Below are 22,043 nucleotides of genomic sequence, written 5' to 3'. Positions count from 1 at the left end.
AAGAGTAAAGATGTCCGTAAGACACAATTGTTCTGTTGTAGCACTCCCCACTGGAGTTTTTTTGAACAACACCGTGACACACAAGCGCTTGCTAATCCACTTTGTGTCGAAGTGCGGGGTTCTTTTCTGGATCACCTCTATCTCCGCTGTTCATCCGATATGGAAGGGGCCCCACACTGACTACAATAGTCCAGAACCTGTTGGATGTGTATTTTCTAATCCACCTCTTTCTTCGATGTAATATATATCCTTTCATATCTTCCTCCGATTCCTGGACTGAAATCTGTTGTTCGATTCCTGGACTGAAATCTGTTGTTCCTAACTCTAGTTGTACGTGTTTATTGTACTTCAGATCAAGGCGTTTGATTACTCGCAGATATTTTACAACTGTCACAATTTCGAATGATTTATAACCAACAGTGTAATCGAGAGGAACGTGGTGTTTAGGAAGGTCGACTGCCAATTTCTACACAAATCATGACCCTCTGAAGGATTTTGTGAATTACATTAAAGATTTCTCACATTACAAACTGCCCTATATGCATCTGCATCTACTTGCTTAGTCCACATCACGCAGTACAATGTATGGCGAAGTATACCTTGTGTTAATACGAGTCATTCCATTTTCTTTGCCACTAGCAATGAAAGCGAGCGAAGAGAAGCTGTGTGCCTCCGTACGAGCCCTAATTTCTCCTGTCTTCGCGGTATTTACGCGAAATTTTCGTTGGTGGCAATAGAATCGTTCCGTAGTCACCCGTAAATACCAGCTCTCTAAATGTTCTCAACAGAGTCTCAATAAAAGAAGATCGTCTTCCCTTTAAGGATTCCTACTTGAGTACACGATGCATGTACTTAATATTCCCGTGGGGATCGAACATGTCGGTAACAAATCGTATCCCACCAGAATTGCTTCAACGTCTTCCTTTAATCTGCCGTTGTGGGGATTCAGAACTTTCGAGCAGTACGGAAGTGTTCTGTGCGCTGTCTCCTTCATGGCTAAGCTATACGTTCCTAGAATTCCGCCACTACAGGTAAATCTTCCGTTCGCTTTCCATACCACAACCTCAAATGCTCATTCCATTTCAGATCGGTTTGCAGGGTATAAGCAGCACACCATTAATACTGCATACGTTCGTTGTAAGATGATTTTTCCTAATCATCTTGTATTATAGCAGAGGTTGAAAATACCGCTTCAGTTGTAAATTACTTTACTTTCACACGTCCGGTTTCAGACTGTTATAAGCCCATCCTCAGGTGTCGTAGCTGTGCTGTGGTCCCCGAGCGCCACGTGTATCAGGCGCGGTGTGCTCCCTGTTCTGCGCTCATAGGCAGCACACCGCTCCTGGTACACGTGGCGCTCGGAGACCACAGCTCAGCTACAACACCTGAGGATGGGCTTATAACAGTCTGAAACCGATCGTGTGAAAATAAAGTAATTTACAATGGAAGCGGTATTTTCAGCCTGTGCTATAATTCTCAGTTGCAGATATTCTTCCAACAGGATTGTTTGCATCCTGTATTAATTTACATTTTTCTACGTTGAGGCATGTTGCTATTCTCCACATCAAAGAAAAATTTCGTATAAGTCACCCCGTATCCTCCTACAGTCAGTCAACGAATATTCTTTCCCGTCAAATACAGCGTAACTCTAATAGCGATATCATTCATGAGGATACTGTTGTCTCTGACCAAGCGAGGTGGCTCAGTGGTTAGTCGAATAGATTCGATTCGGGAGGATGACACTTCAAATACGCCTCTTGCCGTCGTGATTTCCTCAAATATCTCCAGTCAAATGCCAAGATAGTTCCTTTGAAAGAGCATTGGATATTTCCTTCCCCATCCATGAAACACTCAGCTTGTGCTCCGTCTCCATCTACCTAGATGTCGGCGGAACTTTCATCCCTAATCTTCCTTCCTTTCTAACTTCCTTGTCTCTGAAGAAAACTAGCCGTCCAGAGCAACGTACGGCATTCTTTTACTTAAGAAGTTTTCGAGCAGCTCACATGTCTTGGAACATGCCCTGTGTGCTGGCATCTTCTTTAAGAGTCAGCAGTGGGGCAATGAGCCAAATGCTTTCAGGATATCCTGGAATATGAAATCTGCCTGTCGCAAGCGTGCGAGAAGAAGGCAAACAGAATTTAGCACGAGTGACACTTTCCAAATCCATGCCGATTTGTGGACAAAAGCTTTCTCTGTCTCAAAGAAATTTGTGTATTCAAACTTAGAATATGCTCACAATTGTGCTCCAAGATGATGTTAGGGATATTGGTCGTCCGGCTAGCCGCGCGGTCTAACGCGCTGCTTCCCGAGCGAAAAGGCGTGCCAGTCGCCGGCACCAATCCGCCCGGTGAATTAGTGTCAAGTTCCGGTGTGCCGGCGAGCCTGTGGTTGGTTTTTAAGGCGGTTTTCCATGTACCTCGACGAATGCTGGCAGGTTCCCCTTATTCTGCTGCGCAAACACCGATTCCACATATGTGTACACCATAGCTGTTCTACCACGCAAACAATTAGGGTTAGTCGTCTGGTATGTGAAGTTCCCGGTGGGGTCCACTGGGAGCCGAACCGCGCGAGGGTTCGGTGTGGGGCGGCGGTGGGGTGGGTAGACTGCTATTTCCTGTTTTGCGGTTGTGAACCACTGAGGGCTACAGCGGGACGAAGCCTCTCCGTCGTTTCTAGGTCCCCAGGTCCGCGGTTTCATACATACATACATAGGGATATTGGTCCGTAATTTTGTGGGTCCCTTATTTTAAGCTTCTTGTATACAGGAGACACCTGCGCTTCCTTCCCAGTCCATTGGGACTTTGCGTTGGGTGAGATATTTGCGATAAGTGCAAGCAAAGTGAGGGGCCAACGCCAAAGAGTGCTCTCAATCCGCACCTGATGACTTATTTATTTTCATTTCAGTCAGTTGCTTCTCAACCCCAATGACACTTCTGTCCTCAATACATTTGCAAACGTCCAGCGATAGTGAGTCCCTACCATATTACTGTGTAAATTATTTTTCGAAGGCGAAGCTTAAAACTTCGGCTTTTCTTTCAATGTCTTCTACTGCTATACCAGGCTGGTCGTCGAGCGAGTATGTTGAAGCTTTCTACACGCTTAGTGATTCTACGTATGGCCAGAATTTTCTCTGGCTCTTGATAACATCTTTCGCTAAGATATGACGGTGGACGTAGTATGATTCGCGCATCGTCATTTGTATAGACGTACAAATTTCTACTAACTTTTGGGTGGCAACAGTAGAGGCCCAAGGAAGTTTCCGGAAAACGTGTTCAGAACAACTTCACAAGACTGCCTGTCAGCACCACATGCAGTGAAACGAAAGCCGTCACAGTCAATACTCGGTAGGTTATACTTCTCTCCTACATATATTATGGCAGAGAGGGGTGGCAGAACGCCCTTTGGTTAACTCGAATTCACCTAGATGGTTTACTGGCTTATACATACCTACAATCGAAGTCCCACCTCGAATGACACACTACCTTTGTCGTTCACCCTCCTATGGTTTCCAACCAGCGGTTCCGATATATGTTCCGTGCCTCGTTAAATATACAGGAGCTTTCTACTGCCGTTTTTATCAAGCTCTCGATTCCGACTATAATTTCAGGTAGACAGCTTTGCTAGGGGGCGGTAAATTCAGGAATTCCTTACGAAAGCTTTGCCAGTTTGCTGTTAAAATTTTCAGATTCGAAATGATCTTGCTTTTTACGTGACTATTACCAACTGTTCGTCTAAAATTGTAAGCCAAACGCTCGTGACTATTACAGCGCCATCTATCTAAAGCGAAAAAAGTGGTCCATCTAAAACATTCATATTTCTTTGCGTACTACAGGAATATGTAATAAAAATGGGGGTTCCTACTTTTAAAAAAACGCAGTTGATATCCGTTTGACCTATGGCAGCGCCATCTAGCGGGCCAACCATAGCGCCATCTGGTATCCCCCTTCAAGCTATACGAGTTTCATTCTGTGTAGTCTTTTCGTTTGATGCTTATTTCGTGAGATATTTGACCGGGTCACTATCAATGGACCGCCCTGAATACAACGTAAATGTCATATTTTATCTTCAAAATTACTGTAGTTTGATTTATTCGCAGTCGAAGATTACAATACTAAGCCATATCTTTAAGTGGTTTAATAACGTGTATGTTCGACTTGATCATGCAGGAATGAGAAGTGGTTACACCAGCGGCATTCAATAAATTTTGAAATATTCATTTGCTTTCATTGCACAGTAATAACCGCAGCAGAATATATAGCACTATTTCAGGCTCCTAGTTGCGGTGGACGACCACCGATCACATGAATAATGAATCTGGCGACTTGCAACACTCATGCCGCGCGAAGTAAAATTCCGGTGCCACGCGAAGAACGGCCGTCATCGTTCACCAGATCTCTGCGACGTACGTGCAACAAAAGAAAGCACAAAATGAAAACTTTGTAGTTTCACGTGTGTAAACGTAAGGCAGTCATCAATTCGAAAACTGTTTTGAACACAGCAGTGCTTTATTTGGCAGGTCCCGTTGGAAGTGGTATGCTGTTGCCTTCTTCCGACTTGTAAATTGAGTTACCCAGCCAGTTACAAAGGGGGGCTATAGTTTAGCTGGGATTCCGAATCAAGGTTCAGCTCGGCATTTTTTACACCGAAAGATATTGTCATAGGTGAAAGAAGTGACAAGTGATAGATAAAAACCCTGTGATTGACTGCGAACTGAATCCTCTATTAAATGATTATTACTAAGATATAATCATTAACTTTGTTAAGTAACGCACCACGTACTATGCTTCAGCATATACCGTGTAGGTGGCATGGTCCACGATGGTATAGCTCTATTTCTGTATAGCTGCACTAACAGTAAAATAACCTGTGTCAAAATAGCCGAAATTTCATTTATGTCTTTCAATACGACAGGGGTCGGGAAGTTAACTTACTGTAACGAACGTTGGAAGAATATCACATCATATGGAGCTAGAACAAAGCTTGACTAACAGTTGTCTTACTAGGCGATTAACATCCAAAGATTCTAAGGAAGCAGTAATGAACTCACTGAGTGCAGTGCAATGAGAAACCTTGAAGCTATGGAAGAAATGTAGCCATTGGGCTATAATGAGAATCAGGTAGTTCGTGTGCTGCTACACAGAACAACAACTTATTTTGTATACCAAAAAGTTAAATTCTTCCGTTTTTCTAGACACTTCTATCTGATTTGGACGGAATTCAAAATTTTTGCTAATCATTTTTCCGTAAAAAGACAGCAGAAGCAAAGAACTTCACTGCTTCACTGCACCTTTTAACTGTGGTCCATATATCAGTGAAATTATCAGTTGAGAAGCTGTAAGGTTTCTTCTACATTTCTGGTACCCAATAAAACTGATGTGAACTCTAGTTTCATTCGATGTGTCGGTGACGCACTGTGTCATAATTTATATTTTTACACGAGATATTTTTCAGACAAAATCTCCAATATTCGATATGTTACGCCACGAAGGTTCTGAGTGCAAACAGTCTGCCAGTAGCATTGTCGTTGTCAGAAGCATTTGGAGTGAAGTAAAAGTGTGACTCGGGTGTTGGTCACGCTACTAAGTGGCCTGGTAATTGCTTTAGGGCACAAAGATGCAGAGGATGTTAATTTCTGGAAGTACGATTTTGTAAAGATTGATTTGAGAAGAGTTAAGATTTTCCGACAATGTTGTCGCTGCATTGCTTGCTTGAGCGTGATTTATGATACGTTTAAAACAGGGAAGGTATTAGTGGGAGATTTCTTTATTTGTTCGGGATAGTTAATTTCGTTAATCAGGCATAATTAAACGCAGTTGACTGCTAACTAATCACATGGTGGAGTAACATATTTTTATACAAGCGATTTTTTTAAAGTTGATTGCTATTGTTGAAAAATCAGAGGCTGAACACAATTTTTGAACGCTATTCTCTCCTACATCGTTTAGTAAATGCAGTATCCTCCACCACTACGAAACATCGTCGTAAAAACTGAAGCAAGATTTGCTTAGCATAAATCACGTCATTGCACTGCACAACCAAAGACTTTAATTGCTTTTCGGGTCTTTTGTTGCTGTGCTGCCTTTTAATGTTCACCACTTCCGAGCAGTACCGTATTTCCATTTCCAGAGATAAGACATGAAAATTTAATTTGGTTAACTTAACAACTGTTGGAAAACAATAAAGTCATTCACAGTTAATGCCTGCTTTTCAAAATTGATATCAAATTGAAATTAGTTTACGTTCAGGTCAAATTACAGTTCTTTGTCAGGCGGGCTTATTCTTACAGTGTATCGTTGCATTCGAGTCTATATTACTTAATGTTCAGAATTTTCTTTTCTCAGTTTGCTCAAGTAAATTAAAAGGACATTTTTTTAGAAAGGCATTTTGGACAGTTATTCCTTTAAATTTCATTTTGCAATTATATGTTTAGCTTTTGTTCTGCTGGTTTTGTGTGTTGAAACTGTGACCTCGGGCAATGGAGCCCCGTCCATTGTACTGCGTAATACAGAATTTCACACGATAGTTTATTTAGTTTACAGTTCCAGGTTTACCAATTATTTTGATAAACTTTGATTCACATACATGTATATGATTTTAGATAGTTTTGATGGCTCTTTTTTTCAAACAGCGTTTGTGTAATCACACTACTTTCATTATTCAGGTTCACATTCAACACAGACATACATAAAAAATTTGTGAATAGGAAACCAGTCCATTTCAGTTCAATTTTAGTTCACAATATTCGAATAAATATTTTTTTTAAACGCGTTAGAAAGTTAATGATATTAGTTTAACGAATGTAGTAGAGAGCCCTGTATTCTAATATCTTCCACGATCAGTGTCAGTTTGAATTAAATTTGATACGGAATTAGGGCAAGTAATTTTGAAACTAAAACCACCATTAAAACTGATATTTCGACCGTCTTTTCTGCTATCCTCCTCAGGGCCCCGAAAACCACAGGTGTAAAGTCGGCTGATACGTCGCTATTAACAGCGGTAGTAGCTTCTAAATGACGCGACCAAATGCCTAAACGGATTTTATTCATATTAATGGAAGTGGTACTTGTGCTTATCGTGTATACTGTCTTCTTAAACGTCGGAAAAAAACCCGTCAGTTGACGTTCACATTTCACGGTTACTGAACGTACTGAATATGATGTTCTCATACTCTTTGGATGAGGATTTTACGGAGGAGCAAACGTAATCGTGACGTATAAAAGCAATGTTGTTATTAGCTCTGGCTACGACATGTTTGGCTTTTGAATGTCGATAAAACATGCAACGTTCCTTTCATTGCCTTACAGCCACAGAGAGAATCTTTTGGGCGTCGGCATGGGTCGTGTGCTTGCTACATAATAAGCACACACACACATACACAGGAGAAAAGGGATGAAACGGAAAGCAGAACAAGGAATGAAAAACAGAAGGCAGTCTGCCGGAGTGGAAGGCTACTAGTGTGCATTTGTCAGGCGGGTTGTCGTACACGGTAACGGCAGGCGCGCGGCACGACAGGAAACGAGTCGCAGCACTCGAGCGCCGACGTGAGTATTGTGCCCGGGCGCTAAAATATTGCGAAACCTGGACGGAGCAGAGAGTTTCACCGGCGCTTAGACAGCGCTGATCCGAGAGGGTTCTCCGAGCAGAAAATGCTGTGATAACATGCTTTTCAATCCTTTTGTTGGCGGCTTACCCAAGAACTTTGAAACCTTAAATGACAACTTTCTTTTTAGATTTTGATATTTTATAGAAAGCAGCAAATAAACTGCTCGTACCATTATACCTAAAGGAATGTAGTAAATTTTACTCCGCGATTCAGCGAATGTAGGCATTGGAAGCTTTCTGACGAGGGTGACAGCGTTATGAATTCCATGAACATCAATCATAGATTCAGTACTGTGTCTTCATATGTAAATGATTTCCATCTAACACACAAAAATTACTTTTTTTGTAACTGAAAGGAGAATTTTGGTTGTCACTGACATATGGTCACAGAGAAAGTAGTATATATTTAAAGCCAAAAGGCTCTACTTCAGTTTAACGCAGTATACACACACTCGCACACACATACACACACACACAAACACACACACACACAGTGAAAGAAAGAGCGAGAGAACTATTTATTTATTAATTTGTTTACTTATTATCCAAATATACAGCACACTGTCAAGGAAGCTAATATACGCCACACTACTCATATTTTTGAGCGTATATTAATTAAAATTTCTCGTACTTGAAAACATTAACAATGCTAAGCCTATAAAATCTCCAGTGCTAAAACTACTTTCTGCAGGGTGGCGCAAAATAGGTGCTGAAAGGTTTTTCTTTAGTATGACATAATATTGGGTGACTGATTTGTGTTACCATATTTGTGCTATAGCAGGCAAACTGACATGAATTACAGAAGGTTTTCAGAATGATTTCCTTCTGCAGCAATAAGTGTTTAGAAACTTGAACTAAATTCTGTGAATGGCTCTCTGGGGAACATCAGTTTCGACTGCACGAATCTCTCTGGAAATTGCAGTACCAAAATCCATATATATTTGTATATAACGTTAACAGTTCTTGTTAAATGTTACTAGGTTCATGGGTCTCTTCATTTAATTCCCAATTTGGAATTCTTCTTATCATCTGTTTTGGTTTATTTCTTGTATTGTGTATGCTTTCATGTCTGTACTGTAAGGTGACTTAATTACTCATATAGCATTCCCCTATACAATTTTTTCATGTTTTATCCCGCAATAATTCTTCACACGTATATTAACATAATGAAAGGGTGATTGTGATTGAGATCTTCTCTTCATAATTCATATAACTATTTCTGAAGTGCATATGCAATTACGTATTTCACCTACGGTCAAGCTAGGAACTGACTTAGCTGGCTACGTCCAGTTATGAGAAGCTGTATATTTCCGTTTATTCAGCACAGCAGCCTATCAGAGAGAAACGGCGGAGGGGCACAAGCATTCGACCTTCGCCACAGCCATGAACGAGTAGCCTTAAGTAGTCTTCAGGGCCGCGGTATCCTCCACCCACTCTGTGTTCCCTCCTGACTCGGAGCTGGGTATGATAACACTGTGGGATAATGCTCCAGGTGGCCAGAAAGGGCTCGTCCAAAAGAGCGATACCTACGAGCAGGAATGTCTACTTTACTTAAAGAAAGCGGCGAATGGAAGTTCTCTGTGAGAACAGGAAGACAGGACCTCTCAACAGCTGCTCTGGATCACGGCTAGGAAGACGTTTAGCTTCTGCCTATGCTCTTACCCACAACAAAACAAAAAATCTTACTCTTTCTGGAGTTTTGTCGAAATCTTCAAATTTAATTTGGACGGTAGTCGGAATCTCTGCAAAACTTGGCAAGAGACTGGACGGCACTTGAAATCATTACCGTCATTAGTGGATGACTTGGATCTCTTTGAAAACTTGAGAGAGGTTAGTATTTCTGTTTAGACACGCTTTGCCTTCAGCCTCCATGAACGACCGTCTAGCTGGCATCCTCGCAAGCCGCACATGTGAAGATGGGTTAAGTGCGCTGTTAACTGCCGCTCACAGACAGCGCGCAAGCAACTGAGTACTGGAAGTTTACTAGGTGGGATTCGGCCATCAGTGCCTTTCTGTATAATAGTTCAGGTGGCGCGGTATTTGTTAACTTCGCAGAGTTAGTACTGTCAGTAACTGCTGAACGCTCGTAGTTGTTTGATTTACAGGATGCATTTTGTGTCTATGAACGGTGTTTGTTCTTCTGAGTTCACTTTTCAGTAGCACTTTCTGCTATGCTTTTGGCTTGACCATCGGCAATATTCATTACATGTACGTGATCCTAAAATTGGTACCAAAGTCGAAATTAGACATTACTGTCTCTTTAATTTTACAGTGAGTGTTATCTTGATGAAGTTTCTCCCCCTTTATGCACGTCAAAGGAATTAAATAGCATCATCTATAAACGTGCAGCTTCATTTAATAGTAGATGCTACTCTTAACTAAATGTGATGGTTGACCTGTGTACTTCACGGATGATACTCTTAAAAGATGACCCTACTCGTGTTAAATTCAAAATTAATAAGACGTTATCCTTTCCGTGACTTGTTTCATAACGTGCTAAAGTAAATTTACATGAGGGCATAGGGAGTCTTAATTTTCCATCTCAGGGGTATGCGCACCAGCCGCAACCACCCGGCCTCACACCATGCTTGTAGAAATCCTATACAGCCAGTTCAATATTTTCAAGACTCATTGACCGAGGCCAGCTGCATATTGCATATTGTGAGCATTAAGGAACATTTTGGTCAAATTATTTTGGTGCAGCTGGAGCACGTGATTAAGTCGTATGTATTTTTATGTATTTGTGACTGAAGCCTCACGGCAATAATATGATGTAAATTTTACGGTTTTTGTACAGCCCTATCTTCAATTAAAATGATTTTTTTTCAACCCAATATTTATTTCTGGTTGGCAACGTGCACTCCCTGTTCCTCTTTCTATATATCCTTCCACACACTGCCTGATGAAATCTCTATGAACACAGATTAGCAGACATCAATACGGAAAGTGTACACACTTCGCCTTTACGATGGCATGAACTCCGCTGGGAGCAGTTTCAGTGAGGTATCAGAATGACTGTGGAGGAATGGCAGTCCATTTACCCTCAGGAGTCGACACTAGGAAAGGTAGTGAAGTTGGACGCTGGAGGTCTGGAGTGAAGTTGATGTTATGACTTATCCCCAAAGTGTTCCATTTCTTTCATGATGCAACTCTGAGTCGGCCACCCCCTTTGAGGCATGGTATTGTACACAGACTCCTAACTCTCAGATGCTGCTTTATGACAGAGTGCATTGGCACACTAATAAAATAATCATAGTCTCTGAACTGTTTCTCCACTGTATGCAGCACACAATTCTGTAAAATTTGTTCGTAACCTACCACAGCCAGTACGTTCTTAAGCGCAGCAAGGTGACTAAACGAAACCACGAAAGGCGCTGTGGTCATGGAGTGAGCGGCTGGTCCCGGCGGAGGTTCGAGTCCTCCCTCGGGCATGGGTATGTGTGTTTGTCCTTAAGGTAATTTAGGTTAAGTAGTGTGTAAGCTTAGGGACTGATGACCTTAGCAATTAAGTCCCATAAGATCTCACACACATTTGAACATTTTCGAAACCACGAAAAACATCCCCCAATATGTTAACACCACCTCTCTGCATTTTAATGGCAGTTAACGTTTTCCAGGAATTCGGTGGACCCAATGTCTTCCATAGGATTGCGACAGAGTGTAGCGTCAAAAAAATGGTTCAAATGGCTCTGAGCACTATGGGACTCAATTGGTGAGGTCATTAGTCCCCTAGAACTTAGAACTAGTTAAACCTAACTAACCTAATGACATCACAAACATCCATGCCCGAGGCAGGATTCGAACCTGCGACCGTAGCGGTCTTGCGGTTCCAGACTGCAGCGCCTTTAACCGCACGGCCACTTCGGCCGGCAGTGTAGCGTCATTCATCACTCTAAATCACTCGTTTATAGTAATCAACTTCCCATGGCATCGCTCTTTATGTCTCAAGAGTCGCTTGGGGATTGACAACATGAATGTGTGGCTTTTGTGGAGCTGTCCGAACTCAGTACCCCATTCCTTTTAACTCACTACAAAAAGTCAGTTTGCTAGCTGGATTTCATCAGATTTTTTACTACCGCCCTCCTCAATTCTCTACTGTCTCTATCCTTCAGCACATAAGATCTGTCTGGTAGTACTTTAGGTGTGTTTCTTCCTCCACGTTTCCACTTCACAATCACGTCACCAGCAGTTGCATAGTGGAGATTTAGAAGGATTGAAATGTCGCTAATTGATTTGTTACTCAGGTGACACCCAATGACTGGTCCTCGTCCGAAATCCCCGAGGTGACCTGAGCGATCATTAAGCTGTTACTGCTTCACTAAAAAATACTCGCCGCCTCCTTTTCTGATGGCGTGCCAGCGTCGCGCGACTTCCAGTAGTCAATATTATATCAGGTAGATGTTTCCGAATATTTTTGATCATATATTGTGCACTGATGAGCCAAAGGATTGTGGCCACGTACTTAGTAGCTTCTTTGTCCGTCTTTGGAACGAAATACATCTCCGATTCTGAGTATCAGCGATTCGACTGTTTGTTAGTAGGTCTGTGGAGTATGTGACATTAGATGTTACGCTCAGTCATTTAATTCGTGGTAAAAAACGAGGCGCCGACTGGCGTACGCGGTGATGGCATCCGATAGCGACCCAGTTGGGTTTCATAGGATTTACATCAGGCGAATTTGGCCGCCGAGGCACCAACGTAAGTTCATTATAATGCTCCTGAAACCACTGCAGCACGGTTCTGGCTGCGAGACGTAGACATTTATACTGCTGAAAGGTAACATAGCCTTCGGGGAAGACATCAAATGTGAAGGGATGCAGATGGTTCGCAGCCGTCAGCACTTCTTCGACTATTACCGCAGGTACTATTCAAGTGCAGGAGAATGTCTCCCATAGCGTAATACTGCTCCAACGAGCCTGCGTCCGTTGCACACTCCACGTTTCGAGCCGCCATTCCCCTCGATGACAGCTTTTATGGAGACGACCAGTGACCTAGTGTAGCGGAAATGCGATTTACCATAAGTGTCGACACGTTTCCATTGATCTACGGTCGAATTTCGATGATCCCGTGCCCAAAGCAATCGTAACTGACGAGGTCGTTGGGTCAACATGTGAACAGGTAGGGGTGGTGTCCTCCGGAGCTCCATGTCCAACAATGTACGATAAACGGTAAACTCCGAACCACTTTTGCGTGCACAAGAATTGTGCTTCTTCGGCAGCGATGCCACAGATCACTATCCTGCTTTACAGAGCAGACAAGCCTCCGAATCCCACGTTCTGTGAAGAGTCGTGGACGACCAATTATTTAACGCCCAGTGGTGGTTTCCCCGTTCTTCCACCTCTTTCCGTAGATGCTCACGACAGTAGCATGACGATATTCTACAAACTTCGCCGTTTTCAAGATATTCGTTCACAGGCTCTGCGTAATAACAAGCTGCCTCTGTCAAAGCCACTTATCTCAATGGATCTGCAGCCCACAGCTTCACTAAGGTGTCTGCTCCGCTTACGCATTTTTGTTACCGCTTCACGTGCCCGCAACGCTATCGGGCCGCATCCAGCGTCGCGGTGAGCAGTGGTTCAAATGGTTCAAATAGCTCTGAGCACTATGGGACTTAACATCTGAGGTCATCAGTCCCACAGAACTTAGAACTACTTGAACCTAACTAACCTAAGGACATCACACACATTCATGCACGGGGCAGGATTCGAACCTGCGACCGTAGCAGTAGCGCGGTTCCTGACTGAAACGCCTAGAACCGCTCGGCCAACGCGGCCGGCGTGGGCAGTGGTCACAAAGTTCTGGCTTATCAGTGTATATTGTGTAGACGTGTGGTTGAATGCCTCGTGAAGTGTTCCTCGACTTTCCTGGAAAGTGTGGTTGCTGGTGACTTGTTCCTCAGTCCTCCGTCGTAATCCAGGATCGTTTGTGTCTGACGACTATTATCAGCTACATCTTCGTAGATCGCACAACTCATTGCGTGTGCTCCAGATTGCCCAAACTGCCTCTGGGATGACTACCATTCATCTATCTTTTGACTGTATACAGATGCGCAGCGTACGCTCAAGTAATGTATCAGTCCACTCGGAAGCTGAACAAAGCCCATTTGTACCAACTCCCTGATCTTAGGGATTAAATCGAAGTCGTTGGTGCTACTGCCTCTATCTAAAGAGCCATTAAATGCTCCTCTCTTACTGATTTGGAGGTACAACCTGCATATTAGTAAAATTACTAACAGTGCACCATTCGGTGTAGTGCAGTAAGCGCACATTAATCTTAGCAGTACTCAACGTTGAACTCTTTTGACCACTCGACAAGCGGGCCGGCCGGAGTGGCCGAGCGGTTCTCGGCGCTGCAGTCTGGAACCGCGCGACCGCTACGGTCGCAGGTTCGGATCCTGCCTCGGGCATGGATGTGTGTGATGTCCTTAGGTTAGTTAGGTTTAATTAGTTCTAAGTTCTAGGCGATTGATGACCACAGCACTTAAGTCCCATAGTGCTCAGAGCCATTTGAACCATTTTTTGAACTCGACAAGCTGCAATCTCCGAGCTCATTTCCTGCAATTGATGCTAATATAGATTGATGACTTTCTCTGATATTTTTCCAAAGACTCGAAAACGGCTATTGGTGATAGTTATGGTTTTGTGCATCACGTTTGTACCTTTCCTGCATGTCTCCTCCAAACGACGTTCTAAATTACGACGTTTTTCCAGGAATATCCCCAAATGTCTTCATTACAACGCTTCTAATCGTTACAGCGTTTAATTTTACTTTATAATTTCTTGCTAGGTTCCATTTCAGCAGAAGTACGCAGTTTCGTGAGGTATTATTGACAGCTTCACACTTCGACATCATCCTTGAAGTTCTTGGAGGGCTGCATGACATTTATCTTCTATAATTCCTCTGGATTCACCGCGTACGACGGAGAATATATCATCTGCAAATGCTTCCAGTGCCCTTACTGCTGTCATATGACATCAGCAGTATGGGCTCCAGTGCTTCATCTCAAAACTCTGGACAGCCTTTTGATATCGTCTTCGTTATTTCCATTCATGGGCATATTCAAAATATATGTCTCGGAAGGGAGTAGTCTATCAGGCAGTTGTACAGTATTTCTGGACACCCCAAAGCGACCAAAGAAAGACGATCACCATTGGTTATCGAATGCCGCAGTAACGTAGATCATAGCATCCATCGTCATGCTAGAGCCTCCGTAGAATGCGTGTGTGGCGTTGCGAGATCATCTCATTAATTGCGACATCATTTGGCTTCCTTCTCTGAAACCCCTACTGGTGAGGGCTAGTCTATGTGTTGTAGTTTATTAACTTCTAATCTTTTGCATAATATTTTAAGCAGCTTACAAAAACGTTCAGAAGGCAAACAGGTCTGTAGGTTTTCGGTATCGTCTGATCCTTGTGTGTCCTTCTCTAATAATCACCATCTCAGAATTCTTCTACGTTGCAGGGATATTTCTGTGCAAGAGAAACTCGTTGTAAAGTTTACGCTGGTAGATAGATATCTGCTTGGTCACATAATGCTTGTATTACTTCGGTATGGCCCCCATGTGGTGTTGTTGAGTTTTTCTTTCTCACTTTTAAAACGGTTTCCCCAGTTTCTTTTTGTACGAAAAGATACAGAAGTTTGTTAATTTGATAGTCTTCCAATGACACAGTTCGCAATCTACGCTGATCTTTTTTCTGGCCTTATTCTTCCTCATGATGAAGCTGTGTTTACATTATCAGGACAGCTCAGCGTTCCAAACTCTGTTACCTTCTCATTATTTCCTTTTAGCGTGACCAAGACTGTTGGTGACGATATTTTCTCCCTCACTTTTACATATGATATCCCCCAAAGATCGATTTCTGTCTCCAGGTATTCCTTCGATTGTTCCATTGTTGTCTTCCATAACTCTTCCAAAAGTGTTGATTAACATGCCACATCTATGTAGCCACTGGGTTCTTTCTTTTTGGGTCATGCTTCCTGGCTCTTCTTGTGTCATATCTTCATTTGTGCAGCGCCTTGGTCCAGATACAAGACAGCCCTCTAGAAGTACCTTTCATGATAGGTATTGAAGTCTCTCGTGCTCTGTGCATAGATACTACTTCACTTTAACGTCCACCTTATCATCCAGAAATGGACTTCCCGGATACTAAAACACTATTCTCAATTCTTGTTAGTTACCCTTCTTTCACCTGTATTTCGGCCAAGTGCGCAAATCTTCTGTGGTGTCTTAAGTTTCGCTTCAGTTGTTGGTATCTTCTATGGAACTGTGATCACTCGATGTCCTTCCGTTCACAAGCTAACCGTCTTTCACACTGGGCGGCCCTACCGTATTTGCTAAAGTATCGTCTATGCTTCAACACTTTCGTGCCTCCTACACTTCTCATATCAATGGACGTCTTAGTTTCGTCTCCAATTAGAAATGATGGGTATATATTAGACAGTCTGGCCATACTCCTTTATAATCCAAAGCCTTAATTCATTTCTTCTGACAGACACCCGTTTCATTGAAGTCTCCAGTCTTTACGATTCTCTTGGCAGATAGTCCACTTTCAGATGGATTTTATCTACGAAATAAGGCACAATAAAAGCAATATATGCTGCATTTGGTTACATATTTGTTACAAAAATTAATGTCTTAACGTTGTAGTAAACGTCATTGGCTATCTATGTTTCCGTAAATCTGTCGCGGGTATAATTGCGTAGGCTTCCGCAGCCAGAGTCAGTCGACATAAAAGTTTTCTGGGTGTGGTAGCACGTCATAATGTATAAAACTACTGCTGTAGGAGAAAGACCCAAAAGAAGACCGCTGCAATCGTGGCCGAAACGTTGGTTTTTCTCCAAAAACAGTAGTTCTATACGATATGACGTGGCACCATACCCAGAAAACTTTTATGTCGAATGTCACCGGTATGTCCCGTTCTGCGTTCTGTTACCTAGTTGTTGTAGTAGGCATTCGTTTCCTGTAGGCGATGATTCTGTTTGTGTCTTATTGGCTCTGAGCACTATGGGACTCAACTGCTGTGGTCATCAGTCCCCTAGAACTTAGAACTACTTAAACCTAACTAACCTAAGGACATCACACACATCCATGCCCGAGGCAAAATTCGAACCTGCGACCGTAGCTGTCGCGCGGTTCCACACTGAAGCGCCTAGAACCGCTCGTCCACTCCGGCCGGCTGTTTGTGTCTTATTGGTTTTGTTACTTTCATATCCTGTGTTGGCGAATCTGTTTCCTGTGTTGGTCACCACATCATGCTCCTCTGTATCATACGTCACTTCTACCTCCGCCTGTGAACGTCCTCTTCTGTTATACCACAAAGCTCTGCTAAAAACTGTTTTCCTGCTTTTTCGAAGGTGCATGAAGTCCCGCTTCGGTAAGTGTTGCATGCTCTTTACCGTGGTACTTATTCGTTACTTTTTTCCAGAAGTTGCTCGTATTTTCGTCGCCCCTATTCCCTCTCGATGGTGATCTGTCTGTTTTATATACACTACAAATAATTGTATAATTGAAATTTTCATTTTTCCTGTGCTATGAGATGCCTACCCACAATCCATACATAAAATTTTCCTCGTTAAGTAGTTTTTATACTTGTGATATTCATATCGGATCCCCATGGCCTTTTTTGCCCTACATTCACGTGGCGCACACCTCCGCCTCTCTGCTGTTATTGCAGTGTTTCCTTGTGTTGTCTTCTTCCTCACAGTGTCCTAAATCTGCTTCTTGTTTGTAAACATTAAATGTAGGAAGGGGAAGGAAAGAGAAAATGTTACGGCTAGCCGCATAGGATATTGTGGTGATGCAATGGCGTATGTTCACAAACCCAGGTTAACTTTAGGTCTTTTATATATGATGCTGGAAGGGGAGGTAATTATAATTACGCATAATGATGAACGAAGCTCGCGTTACAGGTATATTTCAAATTAAACACAAAAGGAATGGAACTGTGACATAACAAACTACTGAAGTGAGATACAAGTAATTTTATATGGTAACAAAAACTGTCTAAATATTACTACTACCAGCTCCTATCGGAGCACAAAAAATGTCAACATACTCCTCTTTATTAAAAGACTCTGACTGAAGTGTGGGGTAGATGCTGGCTCATTCCACATTCCTCAGCACCTTTAAAAACTTTCGCAAAAACAGTGGCATGCCAACATATTAGCGTTCCTTATAAAATGGAATTCACATTTCGCCCCCACAAGCTGCCCTCGCTGTTACTCGCTCACACCAACTAGTTAGTCACTTAAGTCTCTCATGCCCATCCACTCTCAAATGCGCATTCTCACCCACTCATTCAGCCCAACTCTTTGTCATTATCTCTTTCTGGCTCTCCTACTATCACTGTCTCCTGTCTCATAGCCATGGTCGCCTTGTTTTGTCCTACTACTACTACTACTACTATCTTCTCCCACTGTCACTGTCTCGCTCTTGATCTCTACTATTACTATTATCACATTTCATCCTTCCTACGCACTGCTGCTGTCTCTTCTCACTGTCACTATCTCCATCTTCCTCGTTGTCACTGTCGTAGATACTCTCATTATCACAGGCTCTCACCCACTTTCACTTTCTCCTTTTTCTTTTTCTACTAGCACTGTCTCCTTCACTCTTTTCCTTTCACTGTTCCCTCAGTGTCTACTTTGTTCCACTGTCACTGCGTCCGTCTCTTTCTCTCGCATTGCCATTGTCTACTTCTCACTTCCTATACCACAACCACTATCTTTCAGCATTTATTACTTCTCCGTCTCTTTCCCGCTGTACTGACTGCAAATATGTTCGCACGTCAATATCGTTGCGAAAATTTTAAAGGTGCTGAGGAAGGTAGAATTCGGCATCTGGTATCGTAGTTTTCAGTCAGTCTTTTGATAAAGAGTGACATATCCCAATTTTTATGCTCCAATAGGAACATTTTTCCACTGGTTCCCTTCTTTTCTGTGCCACAACATGGCATGTTACTCACAAGAAAATAACCTGATGGGACAGTAACATTTTGTTAGTAAACTTATGTGAAATTCAAATAATGCTTAACTTATTTTACCCCTCAGACCGGATTTTACGGGCCCAAAAATTTTTCTGTGCTTTAGTATTGCAATTTAGAGTTCCCACAATTCCTGTGATGATAACGGAGACACTTTACATCATATTTCTCCATACTACGTCACTTTATAAACCACGTTTTCGTCTCACATCGCGTTTTACATACCTATTTTAAGTGCTATGGCGCTGTTTGCTATTGAAGGTAGTGCAGGCAAAAACAGCAGCGTAGAGCAGCACTCGGTAACAAAACTGCAAGGATTGACTCCTGGAAGCTGCCGAGACTCTGCCATATGCCATCATGGCTCGCGGGCTGGAGCTCTGTGCAGGACAGCCACGAGGACAATGTAGACCGGTAAGCACCAAGGCGGCAGCGACACGAATACCAAGTCACCTCACTAAGCTGCCGACAGCCATGAGACTCCAGAAGGGTAACATTTGTGTTCCAAACACCTCTTTCATACTACGCCCTCTAGTAATTGGTGGTGACGGTGCAGACATACGCTGCGTGATCGGAAAAAGCGACAGGCCAAATCTCCGCCAGTAGGGTTCCTCCCACTACCGAGCGCGATATATGGAGACCTTCAAGGCGACAGGAAGATGTTTGGTGTAGTGTGCGGGACCGGGGCGGTAACCGTGAACGTGTTCCCACATATTCACAAGGTGGAAGTAGTCGACAATCATGTCAAGCTCTGCAGAAGGTGAATTACGTGGCTGCTGATCTTACGGGTGGAGGATGGAGTTAAAATCACCACCCAGCACTAGGGCCTCTTTCCGCCTTCTCAAAGAAGGCTCAGCGTTTTCTTTTTTCGCCTGAAAGAGAGTAGACATTAATAATTCGCAAGCCGGAAAGTGTGGCAGCTTTGCCTCTCGCATCCGAAAGGTATTGGACGTAGTCAACAAGTAACCCTTCACGGATTAGGACCGCCACACCACTACCGGAATCCGATGCGTGTGAGACGAAAGTTATATAACCAAATGGTTAAGAAAACAAACAACATGCACTTCTCGTAAGACGGCCTCGTCTACGTCGGCCACTCGATGTGCATCTTCGAGCATAGTCAGTTTATGCGGCGCACGGATAGTGTTATCATTAAATGTACCCAGGCGATACGACTGTTTCGGCACACCTGCTGTCGAGACGTGGTGTCCACCCATGGCATCCGGCGGTGGCAGACCGCGGAAGACTGTGGAAGCCGCGTCGTTCACTGCGATGAGGTAGCGGGGATCAAAACCGGTGGAACACCCCCGCCCACGAGAGTCACAGGCCGTTCCGATTCCTCCTCTACATCGTCCGCCCGAGAAACGGCACAGGAACACCTCGGCTCTGATTTGGATCATGTGATGAGGGTGCTCAGGAGAAAAGGGTATTCAGTCCATGATGCTAGGTCATCGCTGTTGAGAAAAGCAATGCCGTTCAACAAAGCTAGGAGGACCGAGAGATAGCGTGGCTTCCATTCTGTGACGCAGCAACTAGTAAGATAGAGTCTTAAACAGGCAGGGAATCAAACCGGTGTTCCGCCCACTCAAGAAAATTAAGGAAATTTTGCAATCTGTTGAGAATAATCTGGCGCAAGAATGCCGGAGATTTATAATATTCCTCGCGAATGAAGCAGCAGTTGCTTGGGTTGGTCTATACGGATCTCCGCAGATCGCTGTGCTGAACATCAGCTTCTCTTGAAGTACAAGAAATTCGACAAATCAGTGGTAGATGAGCACAGTTTTTTAAGTAAACACAGGGTTCTGTTCGAACATACAAGAATTCTGGTCGATGCTTCGAACTATTGGGACTTTGTGATTAGAGAAGCAGTGGAAATAAGTGTGATAAAAACGTCAGGGAAAGACATATTGTGTACTTAGCAACGCATGGAACGTGCACTTGAAAAAGAAAGAGTACAGGGAAAGACTTCTTGTAGGTCACTGCCCGTTGTAAGTGATGGAGCTGCATTGAGTGCACAAATACAATCTTTAGACATAGACGGTGCCGCCTTAGTGCGTGCCATTTTCGTAATGTCGTCGTGGCGCGATCCAGCCAATCTGATGCCGTCCTCTGTGAATGAAAGCGTGAGTATCGATAGTTTTACGACAGTCAGACATAATACCTAAATAAGACGATGAAGCGAATACCGAAAGAATTTGGCGAGGCATGTTTACCGAGAGCTTTTTAACCGGTAGAGAAATTAGCTACGAAGGACGAAGGTTTCAAGTGCGAGTCCCAGTTTAGTACCATTTTTAATGTGTCATTCAAAGAACTTTTCCTTCAGACTCTGCATAATTACTGCTAACGGAATCTGACGGATTTTTGCAGACTGAGGACTTTGCACTGTTGTGTCCCCTGGCATATCGTTGGCCTTCTGACTGACTGCAGAAGTATTGGGAAGTTCATTCACCCGATTCGGTAAAAAATCCAGCTCTGACAATTAAGTGTTTGCAATGTCTGCCTCAGTGTCGTCCCCTATACCGGAATCGGCAGCCTGAGCAGATGGTTAGTTGGATGAAATCATACTGTCAGGAAACTGTACAGTATTTCGGGAAATGGAACTCACGTTATCTGTGGTGCTTTGTAACTGTTACACCGCAGAGTTGTTACTATTATTCTCAGCATTGTTGTCCATAATCGGAAAATCGTCCAATTCGGTGCCTTTAATTGTAAGATTACGTGCCGGGACCTTGACACTTTTGCGCGGCATCGTAAATCAAATACAGAGTACAAATCTAAAGACAAAAATTCAACAATCAACTCCATGGGAAAAAGCAAGGTGGAGCATAAGAATGCCGATGAAATGTGGAAAAACTCTGTACAAGTTAGTAAACTGCGTTGCGCCAAAAAATTTAACTACTATTATCACTACAGAGTGGCTGAGAGAATTATTGAATGAATGTGTATACAAACAAATATTTATACTGTCTTAAAATAAATTATTGAATCAATGCGTGTTTGGAATGGATACTAAACTCGAATTATCGTGTAGCTTGTTGTAAGCTCAAGTGGTACACTTTATACGAACTAATTAAGCAATGCAACTCCCAATACCAATATAGAAATAAAGTCACTGCATAATACATGCAGCCCCTTAGGCACTGAATCCTTTGGCCCTGTTCACAAAATGGTGACTTTGATCCCTGTGCACATAACAAATAAATTAAATTGTCTTACCCCTAATGAGGTGGAATGCGATGTATTCTGCTCTTTCATCAAATAACTAAAGTATGCTAGTTACTGGCTCAGCGATGTGTAATGCTGGCCGCAATACTTTGAAATTCACATGAAATCTTTTAGCTGATAAATGGAAGCATTTAAGAAAATCCTACTTGTTTGATAAACGTATGACCTGTGCTGGGAGACGGTACTGATTGTGATGAATTACTAACAGTTAGGTTTTTAGTAAAATTGTATTGAAAG

The sequence above is a fragment of the Schistocerca americana genome, chromosome 2, assembly GCF_021461395.2.
Source record: "Schistocerca americana isolate TAMUIC-IGC-003095 chromosome 2, iqSchAmer2.1, whole genome shotgun sequence".
Taxonomy (NCBI): domain Eukaryota; kingdom Metazoa; phylum Arthropoda; class Insecta; order Orthoptera; family Acrididae; genus Schistocerca; species Schistocerca americana.
This window is presented reverse-complemented; position numbering follows the sequence as displayed.